At 38.0% G+C, this 22814-nt stretch overlaps 1 protein-coding gene across 1 annotated transcript in view; it reads right to left on the bottom strand.

Moving 5' to 3' along the window:
• Positions 1 to 22814, bottom strand: part of ARHGAP39 (Rho GTPase activating protein 39) — a 360039-nt gene that overhangs the window by 267213 nt on the left and 70012 nt on the right. The window contains 1 exon segment of the mRNA XM_020995146.2: positions 1155 to 1272. The gene's annotated coding sequence lies outside the window, so the exon portion shown is untranslated.

Raw genomic sequence — 22814 nt, 5'->3', positions numbered from 1 at the left:
CAGAGAAGCATGGAAAGATTTACATGAACTGATGCACAGTGAAACAAGCAGAACCAAGAAACCAAGAAACATGACTACAATATAAATATGTAAATGGAAAGAACTACCACTATCAATATTAGAAAGTACTGCAAAATTACAAAGAACATCATGGACTCAAACAAGAGATGTGAGAAGATACCCTACTTCACTCCTTTGCAGAGGTGGGAAGTCCATGGATGTGGAACATTGCATATATTCAGACTTTTTGACATATTCATCAGTTTTACATATTTTTTGCCCCTTCTTCCTCTTTTTGTTTTTTTTCTCCTTAAAAAAAATTCTTTGTTATGTGAGATAGTTGTCTGGAAGGGGGAACAGAGAAACTGGGAAAAATATTGGTGATATAAAAACAAAAGAGCAAAAGTTTATTTTGTACATCTGTATCTGACATCAAGATTATAAAAGGAATAAAAAGAATCAACACAAATATAATATATTAAGAGCCAACCCCAAACAGCAAAATGGTCAAAAGATATGAATAATCTTCAAAAGAAGAACAGCAAACCATCAAGAATCTCATGAAAAAATGTTCCAAACTACTAATAACCAAAGAAATTCCAAAGAAAACAATTTTGGTCTTTTACCTCACACCAACCAATTGGGGAAAAATGATAAAAGCTGAAAGCCAGTCTTGGAAGAGTTGTGAGAAGATAGTCATGCCATTAATTAGTTCAACTGTTGTAGAAAAGATTTTGGTCTACTGTCAGAAAAGATACTCAATCTCATTGCCTTTGACCCATGGATCTCTCTAATGGACACATAGCCTCTATAAAGAGGTAGAAATAAAATAAAGGTCCCACGTTTACCAAAATACTCATGGCTGTGTTTTTTTGGGGTAGGAAAAAACTAGAAACAAAGTAAATTAGCACCAATTGAACACATTTTGACATATGAATATCACGGTATATTGGTTCAGAAGAAACAAAGATTACAAAGAATTTAGAGAAACATGGGGGAAAATATAATTTAATACAATGAAGAAACCAAGGAAGAAACGTATACAATTACAATACAAATTAAAAGAACACTAAAAAGGCAGCTGAAATGAGTAAAAGCATCAATCATCCCATAAGCAATGAACATGGTTACTGAAAATAGATAATGAAACATACCTGCCTTCTTCTCAGTTACAAGGTGAGACTATAGGTGTCGGATGTTATGTATACTGTCAGGATCATCTGATGTCTCGACTGATATTGTTTGACTGTTTTTCTTTCTGACAAAGGAAGGCTGTAAAAGATGAAAGAACAGCAGGAGATGTCTATGGCATTTTTAAAAAGGTATCAAAAAATAAAGTTAAAATACAACTAACCTCTTAGAATTAAGAGATCACTGAAAATTCTTTAAAAAGGAAGTTTTAATATGGAGAGCAGATCACAGAAGCTGAAGAGGGAACGAATGGTAAGGGCACAGAGACAGAGAATAAAAAGCATTTTCTATAAGCATACAGGGAAAAATAAAAATAGGTCTGTATCATACTACACATCCAACAAATAATGAACAGCTTTTGCATGAAGATCTCCAATAAGGAGGGGGAACCACTATTTCCCCAAGGCAATCCATTCTACTTTTGTTTAAACTCTAATGAAGTTTTCCTTTCATTAAGCCTTGGTTGTAACTTCCACCTACTGCTCCTAATTCTGCTCTCTGAGGTTAAATAGAACAATTCTAATCTCTATTTCACATGACATAATTTTCCAATACCTGAAGCTAGCTATCTTGTCTACTCTAAGTGTATTCTTCTCCTCCATGCTAAACATTCCCAGTTTCTTCAATCAATCTTCAAACAGCATGACATGGAGTCCTGGTTCCCTACTCTGGATTCTCTCAAGTTTATCACTGCCTTTAATAAAAGATGGTACCCAAAATAATGCGCACAGCCTAGAACAGAGAACCTATCACCTCCTTAATCCTGGAAGTTATATGGCTCTCAGTACAATCAAAATTTTCTTGGATATCTAACAAGTATGTCTAATGTTGAGCTTTCAGTCAAATAAAACTGCCTCTATCTTTTTCAGAAAAACTGCTGTCTGGCCATGCCTCTTCCTATGTACAAAGCTGATTTTTTAACCTAAATGTAAGGCTTTCCATTAATCCTGAATAAATTTAATCTTATTCCATTCAGTCCAATGTTCTAAGACTGTGTCAGAAACTTTCTGAAACCTAACACTTGCCATCCAGTGAATTAGCCTCCTAGCTTGATGTATGATGCAAATTTGTATATGTATGTATGTATAAGTATGGCACCTATGCCTTTAGCCAGATCACTGATTAAAAAAAAAAAATGTTTAAAAGCAAAGCACCAAGCACAGATCCCTAAGGCACTCCATTAGAGATGGCTCAAAAAAATGTCAGATTTTAGAGTCCAGTCATTCAACTAATTCTGAATCTAACCAACTGTACTGTTGTCTAGTCAATGACTCTCCACTTTTCCCTTTAAAAAAACAACAACAGCAAAACCCATGACAGACTTCCAAGAGCCAAGATAGCATGGTGCAGTAAGCAGCAAACTATCTTAACTCTCCCATATTCACAAAATACTGTCCAAAAACAAATCCTAGAACAGCAGAACCAGCAAAAAAAAAAAAAACTTGGAAGACAGGCAGAAAAGGTCCGTCTCACTTGGGAAAAAGGGGAATGCAGTCTGGAACAGGAAGTGTCCCAGCAAGCCAGCAGCAAGCCCAGCCTCAGCAAACCAGTGGGAGAGTCTGAGCCCCAGTGTGATGGAGCAAGCAAACACCAACACCAGAACTCCACCATCTGCCTCAGCATAGCCTGAGGAAGATGCAGATTCTAGTTTAGAGAACCCTCACTTGCTTCAGTGTATCCCCAGGCAAACAGGTAGCCTCCAACTCTACAGATGCCTAAGCAAACAGGCAGCCTCCAGTCCTGGGCCCCCACCACATGCTTCAACGTAGCCCGGCGAAATGCACAAACACCCCACCAGCCTCAGCACATGCAAGATACCACCACTGGGACTCCGGCCTAGCACCAGGAAAGCTGCCAGATCCCTATGGCCTCCAGCAACAACACCCTGCCTGACCCCATGGGCCTCAAGGCAACTATCAGTGCAGCAACAAGTAAACAGCCAGAGCCTGCAACCTCTGGCACAAGAAGCCAGTGCCCTTTAACCCCGGGAGCAGAGCTCAAATTTAAAAGAATGGAAAAAGTCCAAAAAAGATGAGCAAAAAAGAACAAAAAAAAGAATCTGAACATAGAAAGTTATTATGGTGACAGGGTACATTAAGACACAAACTCAGAAAAGAACAACAATGTCAAAAAACCTATGGGTAAAACCCTCAAAATGAGAAGTAGTCTCAAGCCCAGAGAGAACTCAAGGAAGAGCTCAAAAAGAGCAATCTCTCTGTTTAAAGGTTCATTTTATTTGTTAATATCAGTCTATCCAAATCCTTGTCCTAGCCATTTGCCGGTCTCCAGATAACTCTCAATTCTTCCTCAACTTCAGCATCTTGTTCAGCACCAGCTTCCTCTCCATACAAATTTATGCTTTCTTCTTCAGAGATCTGAATATACCCACTGATTACAGGCTCAATGGATCATGGATTTAGAGCTTAACTGTATCCTGAGATCATCTAGTCAAATCCTTTCCATTTAAAGAAGAGGAAAACTAGAAGAGCATTTTTAGATGTGAAATCAGAGGACCTTGGTTCAAATTTAGCTCTGCCACCTCTACGAACCTGGACAAGTCATTTAAACTAGTGGTGTCAAACTCAAACAGAAACTGATCCCTATGGGCTTTATTATGACTTGGTTGCATTTTTATTTATTTTGTTAAGCATTTCCTAATTACATTTTAATTTGGTACCCACCTCTGATTTAAACTCTCTGGACCTGCTGCCTCTTCATGATGTGAGTTTCCCAGGTCATCAATACCCTCAACTTTCATGACCTAAATCTTCATTTCATTTCAGTCATCCATGGGCATGGTCATATCTTATTTATAACCATCACCCATAAGCATGCCCCATAACCAAGAGTTCAAATACACCATTCTCAGGGTATTAAAACAACATCATATGATGACTGCAACTTATAATACTGGAGGTAAGGGTAGGGGGAAAACAAGCATTTATATATAGTGCTTGTTATGTGCTAAGCACTATGCTAAGCACTTTACAAAAATTATCTCATTGGATCCTCACAATAATCCTGGGAAGTAGGTGCTAGTATTATCTCTATTTTACAGTTGAAGTAACTGGGGCATAGAAAGGTTAAATGACTTGAAGTAAATGTCTAAGGCTGGATTTTGAACTCGGGTTTCTTCTTGACTCCCAGTCCAATACTCTAACAACTGTGTCACCCAGCTCACTCTTCTAAGAAAGTAAAAAGCTAACAAATCTCAACACATCTAGAAATCTATAAATTTGAAAGGAAGAGATATCAGACAATAACCGGTTTTAGACAAGAGAGAAGGGAACAGATCTCAAATTTGCCAAAGGTTAAGATGTGAATTAGAAGTAAGAAAGTGGAGTAGATGAAACTGTCTAAGAGTTTGACTTTGAAAGATAGGTAAGGTCTGTAGGATTGTGCCTGAAGAAGGACCATAAAATAGGAATTAGTATCCTTTACTAACATGAAAGCATCAGGTGCTTGTAAGTTTTTCAAATAGCTGAAAGGATGACCAATCTGAATTGAGATTTTACTTGTTCTGCCCGAACAATGAAATCAAAACCAGGACAAAATGGGAAAATGAAGAGTCCCTAAGAATTGGCTAGGCTATTCTTGCACTCCCCATCCAATAAACATAGCAGTTACTAAAAGCAGTTACTTGCACTCATACAAAGTTTGTTTACTCTGTCTCCTTGTCTTTGCTCAAGGATTTTGCCCTCTTTGTTTCCACCTTTCTCCAATCCAATATAATCCAATAAACACATTTATTAAGTGCCTATTGTGTGCCAGGCACTGTGCTATGTGCTGGGGATAAAATTAATACAGTCCCTACTCTCAAGGCGCTTGCAATCTAATGAGGAGAGACAACCCAAAAAAGAAGTCAGGAAAGGGGAATCTGGCATTCTATACTTCAATGAGAGAGGTGAGAAGGCTAAGGGAGGTGTTGTAGAATAGATCCAGACTTGAGTTAGCAACATGGTAGTAAGTTTAGAAGTGATGAGCTTCTCATTAATTAATTGAAATTAAGAAAACTATTGAACTAATAAATAAAACTAAGAGCTGATTTTATGGGGGGAAAAAAAATAAAATAGACAAACCTTTGGTTAATTTAATTTAAAAAAAAGAAAGAAGAAAACCAAATTGCCAGCATCAAAAATGAAAAGGGTGAATCCATCACCAAGGAAGAGGAAATTAAAACAATAATTAGGAACTATTTTGCCCAACTGTATACCAATAAATTTGACAATCTTAGTGAAATGGATGAATATCTACAAGAATATAAATTGTTCAGGTTAACAAAAGAGGAAGTAAAATACTTAAATAACCCTATCTCAGAAAAACACAATTATAAAACATTTTTCACACAAATAAAATCAGATGTAAATAATTGGAAAAACATCAGTTGCTCATGGGTAGACCAAGCTAATATAATAAAAATGACAATTCTACCTAAGCTAATTTATTTATTCAGTGCCATACCAACCAAACTACCAAAAAATTATTTTATAGAGCTAGAAAAAATAATAACAAGATTCATTTGGAGGGACAGCTAGGTGGCACAGTAGATAGAGCACCGGCCCTGAAGTCAGGAGGACCTGAGTTCAAATCCAGCCTCAGACCAAACACTTGAAACTTACTAGCTGTGTAACCCTGGTCAAGTCACTTAACCCCCGATCGCCTGGCAAAAAAAAAAAAAAAAGATTCATTTGGAATAACAAAAGGTGCAGAATATCAAGGCAACTAATGAAAAGAAATGCAAGGGAAGGTGGCCTAGCCATTCCATATCTTAAATTTTAAATAAAGCAGCAATCATCAAAACTGCTTGGTATGGTTAAGAAATAGAGTGGTGGATCAGTGGAACAAGTGAGGTATGCAAGACACAGTACTTAATGACTAGTAATCTACTATTTGACAAACCCAAAGACCTCAGCTCCTGGGATGAGAACTCACTATTCGACAAAAACTGCTGGGAAAACTGGAAAAGAGTATGGCAGAAACTAGGCATAGACCAAAATCTCATACCATACCCCAAAATAAAGTCAAAATGGGTTCATGATTTAGATATAAATGCTGATACTGTAAAAAAAAAACTGAGAGAGCAAGGAATAGTTTATCCGTCAGATTTATGGATAACAGAAGAATTCATAACCAAACAGGAAATAGAGAACATCACAAAATGCAAAATGGATAATTATGATTACACTGAATTGAAAAGGTTTTGCATAAACAAAGCCAATGCAACCAAGATTAGGAGGGAAGTAGAAAACTGGGAAAGAATTTTTACAGTGTCTCTGATAAGGGCCTCATTTCTAAAATATATAGAGAATTAAGTCAAATTTGTAAGAATACAAGTCATTCCCCAATGGATAAATGGTCAAAGGATATGAACAGGCAGTTCTCAGATGAAGAAATTAAAGCCGTCTATAGTCATATGAAAAAATGCTCTAAATCACTATTATTGATTAGAGAAATGCAAATCAAAACATCTCTGAGGTGCCACGTCACACCTATCAGATTGGCCAAGATGACAAACAATAAAATAATAAATGCTGAAGAAGAGATGGGAAAATTGGAACTCTAATGCATTGTTGGTAGAGTTGCAAACTGATCCAACCATTCGGGAGAGCAATTTGGAACTATGGCCAAAGGGCTATAAAAATGTGCATACCCTTTGACCCAGCAATAGCACTTCTAGGGCTATACCCCAGAGAGATCATACAAATGGGAAAAGGACCCATATATACAAAAATATTCATAGCAGCTCTTTCTGTGGTGGCAAAGAATTGGAAATTGAGGTGATACCCATCAACTGGGGAATGGCTGAACAAGTTGTGGTATATGAATGTAATGGAATACTATTGTGCTGTAAGAAATGATAAGCTGGTGGACTTCAGAAAAACCTGGAAAGGCTTGTATGGACTGATGCTGAGTAAAGTGAGCAGAACCAGGAGAATGCTGTACACGGTAACAGGTTGTACAATGACTAACACTGATAGATTTAGCCCTTCTAAGTAATGAAAGGACCTAAGAGGTCTCAAAAGATCTCATGACGGAAAATGCTATCCACTTCCAAAGAACAAACTATAGAGTTTGAATGCAGATCGAAGCATACTATTTGCTACTTTTTTTTCTTCTGTTTTGTTTTGCTTCCCCTTTCTGGTGGTTCCTCAGAAAAACCTGAAAAGACTTGTATGGTCTGATGCTGACTGAAATGAGCAGAACCAAGAGAACATTGTACACAGTAACAGCCACGTTGTGTGATGACTAATATTGACAGACTTAACCCTTCCCAGCAATACAAGGATCTAAGACATCTCCAAAGGCCTCATGATGGAAAATGCTATCCACATCCAAAGAAAGAATTATGGAGTTTGAATGCAGATCGAAGCATACTATGTGCTAATTTTTTTCTTCTGTTGAATTTTGTTTCCTCTTTCTGGTGGTTCCTCCTATTGGTTCTAATTCTTCCTTACAACATCACTAATGTGAAAATATGTTTAATAGGAATGTATATGTATAGCCTACACCAGATTGTGCATCATCTTGGGGAGGTGGTGGAGAGGAAGGGGGAGAAAAATTTTAAACTCAAAAGCATATGGAAGTGATTGTTGATAAATGAAAATAAATTAATTAATTTTTAAAAATGAAGCTCAGAGAAATTATGTCCATGGTCACATGGCTACTAAGTGGTAGAGACAAGACTAACACTCAAGCCTTTTAATACCTAGTTTAGTGTTCTTTCCATGAAATATCAGATAAGCATCTTCAAGTGGGGGAATATGAAAGATTCTTAACCAGAAAAGATAATGGGTTCCCCCCCCCAACTTGCTGATTGGAGAGTAACAGACTGATTAAATTATGGTACAGGAATTTAATAAAATATCACTGAGACGGGGAGGGAATAAGCATATGTATGTATGTATGTATGTATGTATATATGTATGTATGTATGTATAATTGAAGGTTTGTGGCAACCCTGTGTCAATCAAATCCATTAGTGCCAGTTTTCCAACAGCATGTGTTCACACTGTGTCTGTCACATTTTGGTGATTCTTGCAATATTTCATATGTTTTCATTATTATTCTATATGTTATGATGATCTGTGATTAGTGATATTAGATGTTACTATTATAATTGTTTTGGCGCATCACAAACTGTGCCCGTATAAGATTACAAACTCAATCCATAGATATGTGTGTTCTGACTGCTCCACCAGCCGTTCCTTGTCTCTCTCCCTCTCTCCTAAGGCCTCCCTATTCTCTGAGACACAACAGTATTGAAATCAGGCCAATTAATAACCCCACAGTGGCCTTTAAGAATTCAAATGAAAGGAAGAGTCAATCTATGTGATAACATTCACTGTTGTCTCATTTTAAGAAATTATTACAGCCACCGCAACCTTCAGCAAACACCATCCTGATCAGTCAGCAGCTACCAACATCAAGGCAAAACCCTCCAACAGCAAAAAGATTATGATTCATTGAAGGCTCAGGTGATGGCTAATATTTTTTAATTATGGTATGTACATTGTTCTTTTTTAGACATAACACTATTGCACACTTAATAGACTACAGTATAGTGGTAAATACAACTTTTGTATGAGCTGGGAAACCAAAAGAATTCCTATGACTTGCTTGATTGTGGTGGTCTGGAACAGAACCCACAATATCTCTAAGGTATGTCTGTAATCAAATTACTTTTAACAAAATCTCATACTGTGTGCACAAGTAAGGAACTGCATGGTCTCTTGGCATAGTTACTTTTGATATTGTAACTTTTGATATTAAATTTATAATTACACTATAAATCAGCATTACAATTGAACGTGGCACTCAGCTAAAAGGATAGTATCTTGACAAGAAATAGCATTTATAGTTCAGAAAGAATTTCAATCAAGGTATCTTATGGATTATTTATGTACTATCAAATACACAGCATGAGACAAAATCTGCCAAGTTTGGCAACCATCCTGGGGCCAAGGACAATCTTTGGGAATTTAAAATGAGTCACATTTTTCAATTGGAAAAAGGTCAGAAAAATTAGGCTCAAGAAATGACGCACTTGGATTGTGAACAATGCAGCAAAGCAAGTACTAATCATTTTTAATACTCTTCTACTGACCTATTAATAAGCACTGAATTTCTTAAGAGACCATATATCACCATTTAATTCAATTTAACAAACATTCATGCAATGCCCCAAGCTAGGGAATCATCTAAAAGGAAAGCAAGAAAAAAAAATACAAGAAAATGGGAGAAAGAAAAAATGGTGCTCCTCAATTTCAAAAAGGGAGGAAAGGTAGCTTTATATAATAAAAGCAAGCAAGCAAGCAGCATGAAATAAAGTGTCAAGGTTACACACAGAATCCTCTTTGCTTTCTGCTGTGTATATAAGAATAGGCTTTTTTTGCATTTAAGTTCAAAATTTTAAACTTTAAACATTTAAAAAGGAAAAAAAAAGGATTCTAAAGGTGGAGGTGAGGAAGAAATACATTCCAGACACAGGGAAAACCAGTACAAAGGCAGATTTGGGAGATGGAATGTTGTATATGAGAGAAAGCAAGTCGACACTTTGGCCATCTAGACCCCAGAGTACACAAAGAAGAGTGATGTGCATTAAATCTCAAAAAGGTAAGCTGGAGCCTGGTTGTAAATGTCCTTAAATACTAAAGCAGTAGAGTTTATATTTTATCCTAGAGACAAAAGGGAGCCAATATAGGTTCTAGAACAAGAGGAAGGCAATCAGAAGTATGCTTCAGGGCTATCAATTAGGCAGCTTGTGAAGTATAGATTGAAAAGCTGAGAGAGACTGGAGGCTGAAAGATGAATTAGGAGGCGAATACAAAAGCTTGGCACTAATTTGATAGGGGATTGAGGGTCTGTAGGAACAGGGTTTGAGAGTGAAAAGTCAAGGATGACCCTGAGGCTGATGACTCTAGTTAACTAGATGGATGCTGGTAACCCAGGCAGAAACACAAACACTATGAAAAGGAGTGGATCTGGAAAGCGAAATAATGAGTTCCACTGAGTTTGAGATGCCTAAGGGATATCAAGTTAGAAACTTCCAACAGGCTTATGTGCTTACTAAATAATTACCAATTTAAAATAGAGTTGGAACAAACTTTATATATGCACTAGGTTGTAATCTCCTTTAGTTCTGGGACTTTGTCCTAAAAACCACTCGTTTGCTGACCTTTCCCCCCAAGATTCCCAAGCTTTGGACACCTGCTCTGAGCAGAATTTCATAACTTCTGCCTAAACTCTGTACTTTTTTTTGGCTAGTCAACTCTTTGGTTAGTTCTAGCAATAGCAATCTAATTAACTTTTCACTTCACATCTTGCACTAAAGTCTTTCCCCACTGCCAGCTGTCCCAATAATAGCCATGTCTCCACACCAAACAATACAATAAAATACCACAAGCGTTAAGTGCCTTCTAGGTGTAAAACACTGTGTCAGGCACTGAAGGAGATAAAAAGTTGAGATAAGATTTCCATTGGTGATTTCAAGAAGCATAGTCTAGCAGAAAGAATAATACACCGAGACAGACAGCTGTAATAAATAGCATTACAAAATATGCTCATTTTAAGAGTTTTTAAGGCTTCTAACAAAAATACAGCACCTATTCCTTTTAAAAACACTAGAGAGCCTAGGAATAAAGGAATTTTCCTTAAAATGATAAGTAGTATCTATCTAAAACCATCATCAAGCATTATCTGTAATGGGAATCAGCTAGAAACTTTCCCATTAAGATCAGGGGTGTAATAAGGAGGTCCACTATACTGCTATTATTCAATAGTGTAGTAAAAATGTTAGCTTTAGCAATAAGAGAAGAAAAAGAAATGGAAGGAATTAGAATAGGCAATAAGGAAACAAAACTATCATTCTTTGCAGATGATATGATAGTATACTTAAAGAATCAACTAAATAACTAATGCGAATAATTAACAACTTTAGCAATGTCCTGGGATATACAATAAACCCACATAAATCATCAACATTTCTATATATTACCAACAAAGCTCAGCAGCAAAAGAGAGAAAAGAAATTCCATTTAAAATAATTATAGACAATCTAAAATATTTGGGAATCTACCTGCCAAGGCAAACCCATGAACTATATTATAAAACACTTTTCACACAAATAAAGTCAGATCTACTAAACAACTGGAAAAATATCAATTGCTTATGGCTAGGCCCAGCTAATATAACAATAATGACAATTCTCTCTAAATCACAGTGCCATACCAATCAAACTACCAAAAATTATTTTATAGAACTAAAAAATAATAACAAAATTCATCTGGAAAGACAACAGGTCAAGAATATCAAGGGAATTAATGATGAAAAATGCAAAGGAAGGTGGCCTTGCCATATCAGACCTAAAACTATGTTATAAAGCAGCAATCATCAAAGCTATTTGGCACTAGCTAAGTATACAGCTGCATCAGTGGAATATGTTAGGTATACAAGACACAGTAGTAAATGACTGTAGGCCTGCACAGCCAGCAGCCTATGAAAGGATTTCGGAAGGCCTGCAAATAACATAAATTTAACGTAAATCTAACTGTAAAAAACAAGGCTGCACAACATGCTGCCGGTGGACTGCTTGGCAGGCCACAAGTGGCCTGCGGGCCATATGCTGTGCAGGCTGGGACTATAGTAACCCACAATTTGATAAACCCAGAGACTCCAGCTTCTGGGATAAGAAGTCACTATTTGACAAAAACTGCTGGGAAAATTGGAAAAATAATATGGCAGAAACCGAGTATAAACTAACATCTCACAGTGTATACTGTATAAGTCAAATAAGTAACACTGTATAAGTCAAAATGGATACATGATTTAGATGTACCAGGTGATACTACAAGCAAATTAAGTGAGCATGGAATAGTTTACTAGTCAGAACTATGGAAAATAGATAAATTTATAACCAAAGAACAGATAGAGAGCATTATAAAATGCAAAATGGATAATTTTTACTACATTAAATAAAAAGGGTTTTGCACAAACAAAATCAATGCAACCAAGATCAGAAGGAAAGCAGAAAGCTGGGAAGCCAGTATTTCTGATCAAGGCCCCATTTCTCAAACATATAGAGAACTGAGTCAATTTGTAAGATTACAAATCATTCTCCAATTGATAAATGGTCAAAGGATATGAACAAGAAGTTTTCAGACAAATCAAAGCTATCTATAATCAAACAAAAAAATGCTCTAAATCATTATTGATTAGAGAAATGCAAATTAAAACAACTGTGAGGTACTACCTCACACCTGTCAGACTGGCTAATATGACAAAAAAAGGTAAATGATAAATGTTGGAAGGAGATGTGGGAAAATTTGGACACTAATGCATTGTTGGTGGAGTTGTGAACTGATCCAATCATTCTGGAGAGCAATTTGGAATTATGCCCAAAGGGCAATTAAACTGTTCATACCCTTTGATCCAGCAATATCAGTGTCTGTATCTCAAAGAGATTATAAAAAAGGGAAAAGGACCTACATGTACAAAAATATTTATAGCACTCCTTTTTGTGGTTGTAAAGAAATGGAAATTGAGGAAATCCCTATCAATTGGGGAATGGCTGAACAAGCTGTGGTATATAAATGTAATGCAATGCAACTATATTATTAGAAATGATGGGCAGACGGATGTCAGAGAAACCTGGAAAGACTTACACGAACTGATGCTGAGTAAAGTGAGCAGAACCAGGAGAACACTGTACACAGTAACAACAACATTTTGTCATGATCAACTATGACAGACTTAGCTCTTCTCAGCAATACAATGATTCAAGATAGTTCCAAAACGCTCATCATGTAAAATGCTATCTACATCCAGAGAAAGAAGTGATGTGGTCTGAATGCAGATTGAAACATACTATCTTCATTGTGGGTTCTTTTGCGTGTGTGATTTTTTTCTTTTTCTTATGCTTCTTCTTTTACAACATAACTAAAGTGGAAACATGTTTAACATGACTATACATGTATAACCTATATCAGATTACTTGCCATCTTGGAGAGTGGGGAGAGAAAGAAAAAAAAATAGAACTCCAAATCTAAAAATGAATGTTGAAAAGTATCTTTACATGTAACTAGAGAATGCTATTTACATTTAAAAAAGAATGTTGAAAACTATCTAAACATAATTGGAAAAAATATAATACTATTTACAAGTTTTTAAAAACAGTTGTTTTTTTAAAGTATTATATGAGATCTAAGGAAGATCTAACCAGCCAGGGTGATCTAGAAAGGCATTCTGGAAGAAACAGTATTTGCTTTTTGTTTTTTGTTGTTTTTTTTAATATAAATTTATTTATTTTTAGTTTTCAACATTCCCTTCCACAAGTTTTTGAGTTCCAAATTTTCACCCCATCTCCCCCTCCCCCCACCCCAAGATGTCATGCATTCTGAGTATCCCTTCCCCTACTCTGTCCTCTCTTCTCTCTCCCCTTCTCTTATCCCCTTCCCCTTCTATTTTCCTGTAGGGCAGGATAGACTTCTGTACCCCATTTCCTATATTTATTTCCCAGTAGCATGTGAAAACATTTTTTTTAAACATATGTTTTTAAAACTTTAGGTTTCAAATTTTCTGTCTTCTTCCCTCCCCACCCACCCTCATTGAAAAGGCAAGCAACTCAATATAAGTTGTACATGTGCAGTTATGCAAAACATGTCCATAGTAGACATGTTGTGAAAAACTAACTCTATTTCCCTTAATCCTATCCTGCCCTCCCATTTATTCTATTCTTTCTTTTGACCCTGTCCCTCCTCAGAAGTTATTTACTTCTGATTAACTCCTTTCCCAATCTGCCCTCCTCTCTATCATCCCCCTGCTCTCTTGTCCCCTTTCCCCCCTATTTTCCTGTAGGGTAAGACAGATTTCCATACCCAATTGAATGTGTATGTTATTCCCTCCTTAAGCCAAATCCTATGAGAATAAGATTCACTCATTCCCTCTCACCTTCCCCTGTTTCCCCTTCCACTGTAAGAGACTTTTCTGGTTTTTTTTTTTGTGAGATAATTTACCCCATTCTACCTCTCCCTTTCTTCTTCTCTGAGTATAATCCTCTCTCATCCCTTAATTTTATTCTCCAGATATGACCCCTTAATCTTCAGCTCACCCTGTGCCCTCTATCTATCTATCTACATATACATACATATAATTTTTTTCCTCCAACTACCCTGATACTGACAAAGGTCTCATGAGTTATAAATATCATCTTTCCATGCAGGAATGTAAACAGTTCAATCTTAATAAGTCTCTTATGATTTCTCTTTCCTGTTTACCTCTTCATGTTCCACTTGAGTCCTGTATTTGAAAGTCAAATTTTCTATTCAGCTCTGGTCTTTTCATCAGAATGCTTGAAAGTCCTCTATTTCACTGAATGACCATTTTTTCCCCTGAAGGATTATACTCAGTTTTGTTGGGTAGGTGATTCTTGGTTGTAATCCTATCTCCTTTGCCCTCCGGAATATTATATTCCATGCCCTGCGGTCCTTTAATGTAGAAGCTGCTAAATCTTGTGTTATCCTGATTGTGTTTCCACAGTACTTGAACTGTTTCCTTCTGGCAGCTTGTAATATTTTCTCCTTGACCTGGGAACTCTGGAATTTGGCTACAATATTCCTAGGAGTTTTCCTTTGGGGATCTCTTTCAGGAGGAGATCTGTGGATTCTTTCAATTTCTATTTTGCCCTCTGGTTCTATATCAGGGCAGTTTTCCTTGATAATTTCTTGAAAGATGATGTCTAGGCTCTTTTTTTGATCATGGCTTTCAGATAGTCCAATAATTTTTAAATTCTCTCTCCTGGATCTATTTTCCAGGTCAGTTGTTTTTCCAATGAGATATTTCACATTGTTTTCTAATTTTTCATTCTTTTGGATTTGTTCTACTGTGTCGTGATTTCTCATAAAGTCACTATCTTCCAATTGCTCTATTCTAATTTTTAAGGAAGTATTTTCTTCAGTAAGCTTTTGGACTTCCTTTTCCATTTGGCCAATTTTGCTTTTTAGGGCATTTTTCTCCTCATTGGCTTTTTGGACCTCTTTTGCCATTTGGGTTAGGCTATTTTTTAAGGTGTTATTTTCTTCAGTATTTTTTTGGGTCTCCTTTAGCATCACTCTCAGTTTTTCCTCTACTTCTCTAACTTGCTTCTCAAAATCGTTTTTGAGCTCTTCCATGGCCTGGGACCAATTCATATTTTTCTTGGAGGCTTTGGATGTAGGGGCTTTGACTTTGTTGTCTTCTTCTGGTTGTATATTTTGGTCTTCTTTTTCACCAAAGTAAGATAATATAGTCTGACTTTTTGTGCTGCTTGCTCATGATCCCCCAATTACTTGAGTTTTAAACTCTTTGTTAAGGTACGAATCTGCTTCCAATGTGGAGAATGTACTGTCCCAAGCTTCGGGGTTTGTACAGCTGTTTTCAGAGATACTTGTAGGGACCTGTAAATTTTCAGTTCTTCCAAGGTGGTATGATAAGGGGGAGGTGTTTACTCCTTTCCTGGCCTGCAACTACAAGTACTCCTTGCTGTCTTGTAACTGTGATGAGGGGCTCCTCTCCACAACCACTAGAAGCTCCACCAAGCCAGCGCTCCTCCTCACACCAGCACTGCCGCCCAGAACTGTGGCCCAGATCCAAACATGGGCAAAGCAAGAGATTCCTGCCTCAGCACTGGCAAAGAGATCCCTGCAATCCCTCTCTGATCAGCCACTGGATTCCCCCTCAGTCTGTGGGCTGGAAGTTCAGGAAGCAGCTGCCCCGCCACAGGGCCACGCTCTTGGGGAAGGGAGCTGAAATCCCGCCTTCCTTTCTCAGCACCGACAGAAACAGACTTTTTCCACTGACCTTCTAATTTGTCTTTGGCATTGGTGGATTGAGGAGTCTGGAAACCTCCACAGCTGCCCGAGATTCAGTCCTCTGAGGCCTGCTCCAGGTTTGCTGCAGCCTGCGTGCCCATGCTGCGGCCTGTGCACCCACGCCACGCTGCCCTGCGCTCCCAGCCCAGCACGATACTCCATTCTGATCAATCATCCAGGTTGTCTTGGGCTGGAAATTTGTTTCACTCTGTCTTTTTGTGGGTTCTGCTGCTTCAGAATTTGTTTAGAGCCATTTTTTATGAGTATTTGGAGGGGTTTGGAGGAGAGCTCAAGCAAGTCAATGCTTTCACTCACCATCTTGGCTCCGCCCCACCAAGAAACAGTACTTGAACTGAGCTTTAAAGTATGCACAGGAATTGAATATCCAATCCTAATCTCTCCCCCTCAACTACAGGTTCATATCATCACCTGTTTGCCAGTCCTCATAGCCTGTGTTGTCCCCAGAGCTATTTCAAACTTCACTTTTCCTAAGCAAAGCTTATTATCTTCTGAATCCAACAAGTGGTTTCTGTCTTTTCCCTCTTTTTGTATCCCCAGAACTTAGAATAGTGCTTAAGCCCCTTGTAGTTGCTTAGTAAATGTTTATTGAGTTGAATTCTGGCAAAAAAGATAGAGATTTGCCCCTCCAGACACAAAGAGCATTATTGAAAAAAAAAAAACAGGGCAGCTAGATGGTGCAATGGATAGAGCACCAGCCCTGAAGTCAGGAGGACCTGAGCTCAAATCCAGGCTCAGACCAAACACTTGCCTCTTACTAGCTGTGTGACCCCGGGCAAGTCACTTAACCCCAACTGCCAAAAAGAAAAAAGAAGAAAAAAACCACAGAGGTGAGAAAGTGCAGGGTGGAGGGCCTCAACATTCTATTTCACAGTACACATTCAAAAAGGGCAAACTTTAGACTGGTAAACAGCAGTGTCCGCTTGGACAGTGAGTTTAGCATTTCTACAAAACGTGGCAAATTCTTCTTCACTCTCTGAACCTTTCCTCCGCCCAGACAACAGCCCCTTGACATTGTAGGCAGTAAAAAAGTGAGGACAAGGAACAAGTATCAGCCCAACATTTACTTTTTTTCCTTTCACACTTATTCGATCAGAACCCCAAAGGTCTCCATCACTACCAACCCTGTATTTCCATTTGTTTCCTCATGAATGATTTAAAAAGACAACCAACAAAATTGAGACTATAATACTAAATTTGTTACTTGTAGACCAGATGTACATATTTTTCATAACATGAACTACAATGTAATGTTTTTATTGTAGTTTTTCAAAATGAACTGACACTATAAGCCTCTCTATGTACTTCTGACTTTTAGGACAGATATTTCATAATCCTGGTTTTTTTGTTATTTTTTTACATTCCACTTTAACAGGGGGTTAAGCCAGGTGGTGCAGTAGATACAGCACCAGGCCTGGAGTCAAGAAGACCTGAGTTCAAATACTGCCTTGAATAGCATCTAGCTATTTGACCCTGGGCAAATCATTTAACCCTGTTTACCTCAGTTTTCTCATCTGTAAAATGAGCTGGAGAAGTAAATGGTAAATCACTCTAGTACCTTTTCGAAGAAAACTCCAAATGGGGTCATGAAGAGTAGGACACAACTGAAATGGCTGAACAACAACAAACTTTAATAGGAGAGTTAATTTTTCACAAAATCACCCATTCAACCAATTAGTATTTACTGAAGGCCTTTATCCTACAGCTACATTCCTTAATTAGCTAGATGAATTAATACTTTTTTTTTTAATTTATAGGAGGCAAAAAAATCCTCATCTCTCAGAAACAGTATAATACTATGGAGCCAAGGGAATTCATGTGATACACGGGTTAGAGCTATAACTTTTAATAAATTCAAGGGGTATTTGTGTACTATATGTTGTGTGAGCTTCTAAGGATATAAAGACAAACAAAAGACGCTCCTTGCCCTTAAAGAACTTACATTGTACTGTGGAGATACAACACATACAAAGATAAGGAAGGAAGGAAGAGGTAGCTAAGTGCAGTAATTAAGTGTTCAATTTAGAGCTCAGGGAAGGCTGCTGTTGGGTTCAATCCCTGCTTCTACTACTTTCTCCTATGTGACTTTAGGTGAGTCATGTAATCTGGCCTTCCCTACTCTATGAACAGATGAGATTGGACTACATGGCCTCTAAGTTTCCTTTTAGGTAAAATTCTACAACTATAAAATAAAAGAATTTGAGGCAGAGTGAGTCCTAACCATTAGGGGAACCAAGAAAATTTTTATGTGGGGAGTGGCATAAGATCTGGGAATTGGAAGTGTTAACAATTCTAAGAGATTTGAGGGGGCAGGCGTATATCCCAGGAACAGGAGATGGAAGATTGAGTTTGAGGAAACTGCAGAAAGGCCAGCTGGGCTGGGCCACTGAGTACACAGAAGGAAGTAATGTGAAATAAATCTGGGAAGGCAAGGTAAGGTAATAATTGTGAGGAACAGTAAATGCCCACCCAAAAAATTTACATTATCTTAGAGGCAATACAGAACCATTGAGAATTCTTGAACAAAAGGGGACGAGGTCAAATCTGCACTTCAGGAAATAGTGTGGAGAATGGAATGGAGAAAGCAAAGACTGGAGAACTAATGAGAAAGCTATGCAAAAGGCTGCCAAGAAGAGATAAAGGACTGGAATAGGATAGTACCATACAACTCAGAGTATTACAGTAAAAAACCGACAAGTGATTAAATATGGAAGACTTGGGAAAGGTCAAAAGTGATGCTAAGGTTATAAACCTTGAAAGACTGGGTAAGCCAGGTGGTACAGTGGATAGTGGCAGGCCTGGAGTCAGGAAGACTCATGTTCCTGAGTTCAAATCTAGCCTCAGACACTTATTAGCCCTGTGACCCTGGGTAAGTCACTTAACCCTTTTCACCTCAATTCCCTCATCTGTAAAAATGAGCTGGAGAAGTAAATGGCAAACCACTCTAGTATCTTTGCCAAGAAAACCCCAAATGAGGTCACAAAGAGTTAGACATGAATGAAACAACTGAACAACAACAAAAGAGAAAGGGGGAGTTCTGTTTTGAACATGAGATGCATCCAGGTATAGGGATGTCCACCACGTAGTTGTTGATGCTAGACTAGAGCTCAGGAAAGGGGTGAGGCTGAATATATGGATTTAGAAGTCATGTGAAGGGGCAGGTAAGTAGCACAGAGGATAGAGCACCAAGCCCCAAAGTCAGGAGGACCTGAGCTCAAATTTGGACTCAGACCAAACACCTGACACTTACTAGCGGTGTGACCCTGGGCAAGTCACTTAACCCCAATTGCCTTATTAAAAAAAAAAAGTCATGAGAAAAGAGCTGACAACCGAGCCTATAGCTGATGAGATCATTTAGCAATGGTATGAAGATACAGAGTAAAGTGAGCAGAACTAGAATTAACTAGAACAGTTTATACAGTGATAACTACATTATAGAGAAAAACAATTTTGAAGGACTAAAGATGAAAGCACAGTATTCATCTCCTGACAAAAAGGTGAAATACAGAATGAGATATAAGTTTAACATGGCCAATAAGGGGTTTTTTTTTTAATTGTTCAAGGGGTATAGTAAGGATTGAAAGGAAAGAGAATAAAGGCTTGTAAAATATGCACATATATATTTTTTAAATGAAAAGGGGAAATGTTCCTCAAAAAAATGAGGGTACATGGAAGAGAGACCTGAACAGAAACATGAAGAATACCAACACACAGAGGACAAGATGTGACAAAATGATAAAAAAACAAAAGAGATGGAACACTAATCAGACAAAGAAGAAAATCAGAAGACAATGTTTAAAAAAAAGAGAGAGAGAAGGGAGAATACGTCAAAAGCTAAAGAGGTCACAAAAAATAAGGAAAGAGAAAAATCCATTAGATTTAGCAAGTAGGAGCCTGCGTATAACCCTTGGATAGGGCAATTTCTTTTTTTTTTTTCTCCAGCTAAAGACAAGGTTTATTAGAATATCATATTGGGCAGACTCTTAAGAAGTCTGAATACTAGTGAACTATTGGCTAGATTATAAGAATCTGAGCACCTTAATGGAGACAAGATGGACCTTATATACAGAAAGACTGTGGGAGGGATCTAGGAGTGGCCAAAGTAGTCTGGGGTGACTGAAGAAAGGGTTTAAGGAAGATCTGAATGGGAGTGGTCAGTAAACCAGGGTGAACAGAACACCTGGGACCTGGACCACGTGGCCAAGGGAGAACGGAGCCTAGCTAGGATTACTAGTGGGAAATGGTTGGGGACCACAGGGAGGTAAGACAATGGAAGCCTAAACTAGGTTAAGGGGTAACAGAATTGGGAAATTAGGTATAGCCACAATGAAAGGCCAGTTGATGGGATTGGCAAATGCCAGAGATTTGGCCATGTGGGAAAGCGCAGGGTTTTTCCTTTTTGGGGTCTAGCTCCCATTCTCATCATTCCCCCCTCAAACAAATGGGACCCAAATTCTTTTGGGGTAAGGGGCGAAGGTCTCAACTTCTGGAACTGCTTCCTGCTGTCAAGGGGCATAGAGTGGTCCCTGCCTCAAGGGGGTCCCAAAGAGGAGGTTGACTGGAACTGAGCACAGGCTGCTGGATAGAGCAATTTCAATTAAATGGTGGGAAATAAGAGAGGCAAGGAGAAGAGATGGCTTTTTTTAGGATTATGGCTGTAAAAAGAGGTACAGTAGAGAAAAGTAACATGAAGGCATGGCAGGTTCGAGTGAAAATGTTTTAATGATGGAGACCTCAGGATGTTTTCCTTGGGATCTAGAGGGAAGGAGTCCATAGATAAGTAAAAACTGAAGATAAGATAGAGGGCTCAATAGAACGAATAAGCCTCATAAGGAACAGAAAGGGGAGGGGTTCAAGGACCTCATTGGAGAGGTTGTCTTTTATGTCATGACTGGAATTCTCTATCTTCATCTCCACTTCCTGAAAACCCTACCTTCAAGACAGCTCAAGAGCTTTATCCCATAGGAAGCCTTTCCTAATTTGACCAGCTGTTGGTACTTCCTTTCCACAATGCTCCTCTCCCCATTCCTTGTATTTATATCTGCATACAGGTTTCCCTCCTTCTCCTCCCTCCCTCCACCATCTTTCTGATTGTAGAAGAGGCTTCATTTTTGTCTTTATATCCTCAGTTTCTAGCCTAGTGGCTGCCACATGGTAAGCATCTAATATATGTCCGTTGAATTGAAATGGTCATAACAAAGAGAAAGCCTAATTCTTTGTCAGAGACTGAAAGAAAAGAAAGTAAAAGGGAATGATGTGTAAGCATTATGAGATGCAAGAATGAGGAGAAGAGGAAGTTTACTATGGATGGTCTCAATTTTCTAGGTAGTTAGGAGGTACAGTGGATAGCACTGGACTGGGAGTCAGGAAGATCTGATTTCAAATTTGATCTCAGACAAGCTGTGTGACCCCAGGCAAGTCATTTAACCTCTAGTAGCCTCAGTTTCTTCATCTATAAAATGGGAATAATAATAATAGTACCTACCTCTCAAAATTGTTGTAAGGATCAAACGAGTTACCTCTAAAGTGCTTTGAAAACCATAAAGTACCACATAAATGCCAGAAGTAGGAGGACGAGGAATAATAGTAGTAATATTTGTTCTTGTTGTCGTCTCAGTAAATTGTATGGAGAGATCTTCTGTAAAAGAGGGACGGGGAAGACGAAGTATAGAGGGTCCAGATGAAATTAAATAATAAATGTGTAGTGGATCCTACAGATACAGCTATTCCACTTACTCTGGAATATGAACAGGAGTGAGGAATACTGATGGTGGAGGAAACCCTGGATTGGGATTTGGAAGACATTAATAGTGACAAGACATTAACAATGACAGGACATGGGGAGAGCAATGTATAGCTGAACTGGTTACCTATAAAATTCTAGAAAAAGACAGTTCCCTTTCAAGGGAAAGGCAGGGAAGGATTCCACCAACTCTTATGGGTTCAATTATCTCTATGAAGACAAGTGTAGTATAGTGGAAAGAACACAGATTTGGAGGTCAGAGGACATCGGTTTGAATTCTAGCTCTGCTGTTTACTATCTATGACCCATGGGCCAGTCATGGACCCTCTTGGGCCTCATTTTACTTATCTGAAAATGAAACGGATGGAGACTAATGGATGAGATGGCATGACAGATACTTTCCAGTTTTAAATCTATGGTCTATATAGATTTAGGAGACATAAGATAATAGATTTAGATCTAGAAGAGATTTTAGAGATCATTTAGTCTAATGTCTTTATTTTATAGATGAGGGAACTGAGATTAAGTGATCTGTTCAGGGTCACACAAGTGACAGGGGGAAGAGTTTGAACCTAGGTCTTCTGATTACAAATCTAGTGCTCTTTTCTACCTCTAATCTGCCCCTGAATTTCAGTCCCACATTGTCTATTGCTAACTAAACATCTCCAATTTGATGTCCTATAAATCATGGCCAAAAGAGAATTTCTTATAATTTTTCAAAAACCTACCCCTCTTTGAAATTTCCCCATTTCTGATGAATGCACTCTTACTTTATATCTGCTTTGCATCAACTTTTATATATATATAAAATGTTATATCTCACCTTCCCCCCAACCCCCACCTTTTCAAATGAAACTGACTTCTGAAGGAAAGCTAAGTGGGCAGTGATAAAAGTAGGTGGCAGGGGAAAAGGGGTTTTCAAAGGCAGCCCAGGACTCATACTCATAAGAATTAGGAGTTTACTAGCCATAGGGCTGGGAAGCATGATTTGAACAGCATTCCTATCCTAGAAGATTCAA

The sequence above is a fragment of the Phascolarctos cinereus genome, unplaced genomic scaffold (assembly GCF_003287225.1).
Source record: "Phascolarctos cinereus isolate Bilbo 61053 unplaced genomic scaffold, phaCin_HiC Scaffold_4;HRSCAF=312, whole genome shotgun sequence".
In the NCBI taxonomy this organism is placed as follows: Eukaryota; Metazoa; Chordata; class Mammalia; order Diprotodontia; family Phascolarctidae; genus Phascolarctos; species Phascolarctos cinereus.
The sequence above is the reverse complement of the archived record's forward strand: the minus strand, read 5'-3'. Positions and strand labels throughout refer to the sequence as shown.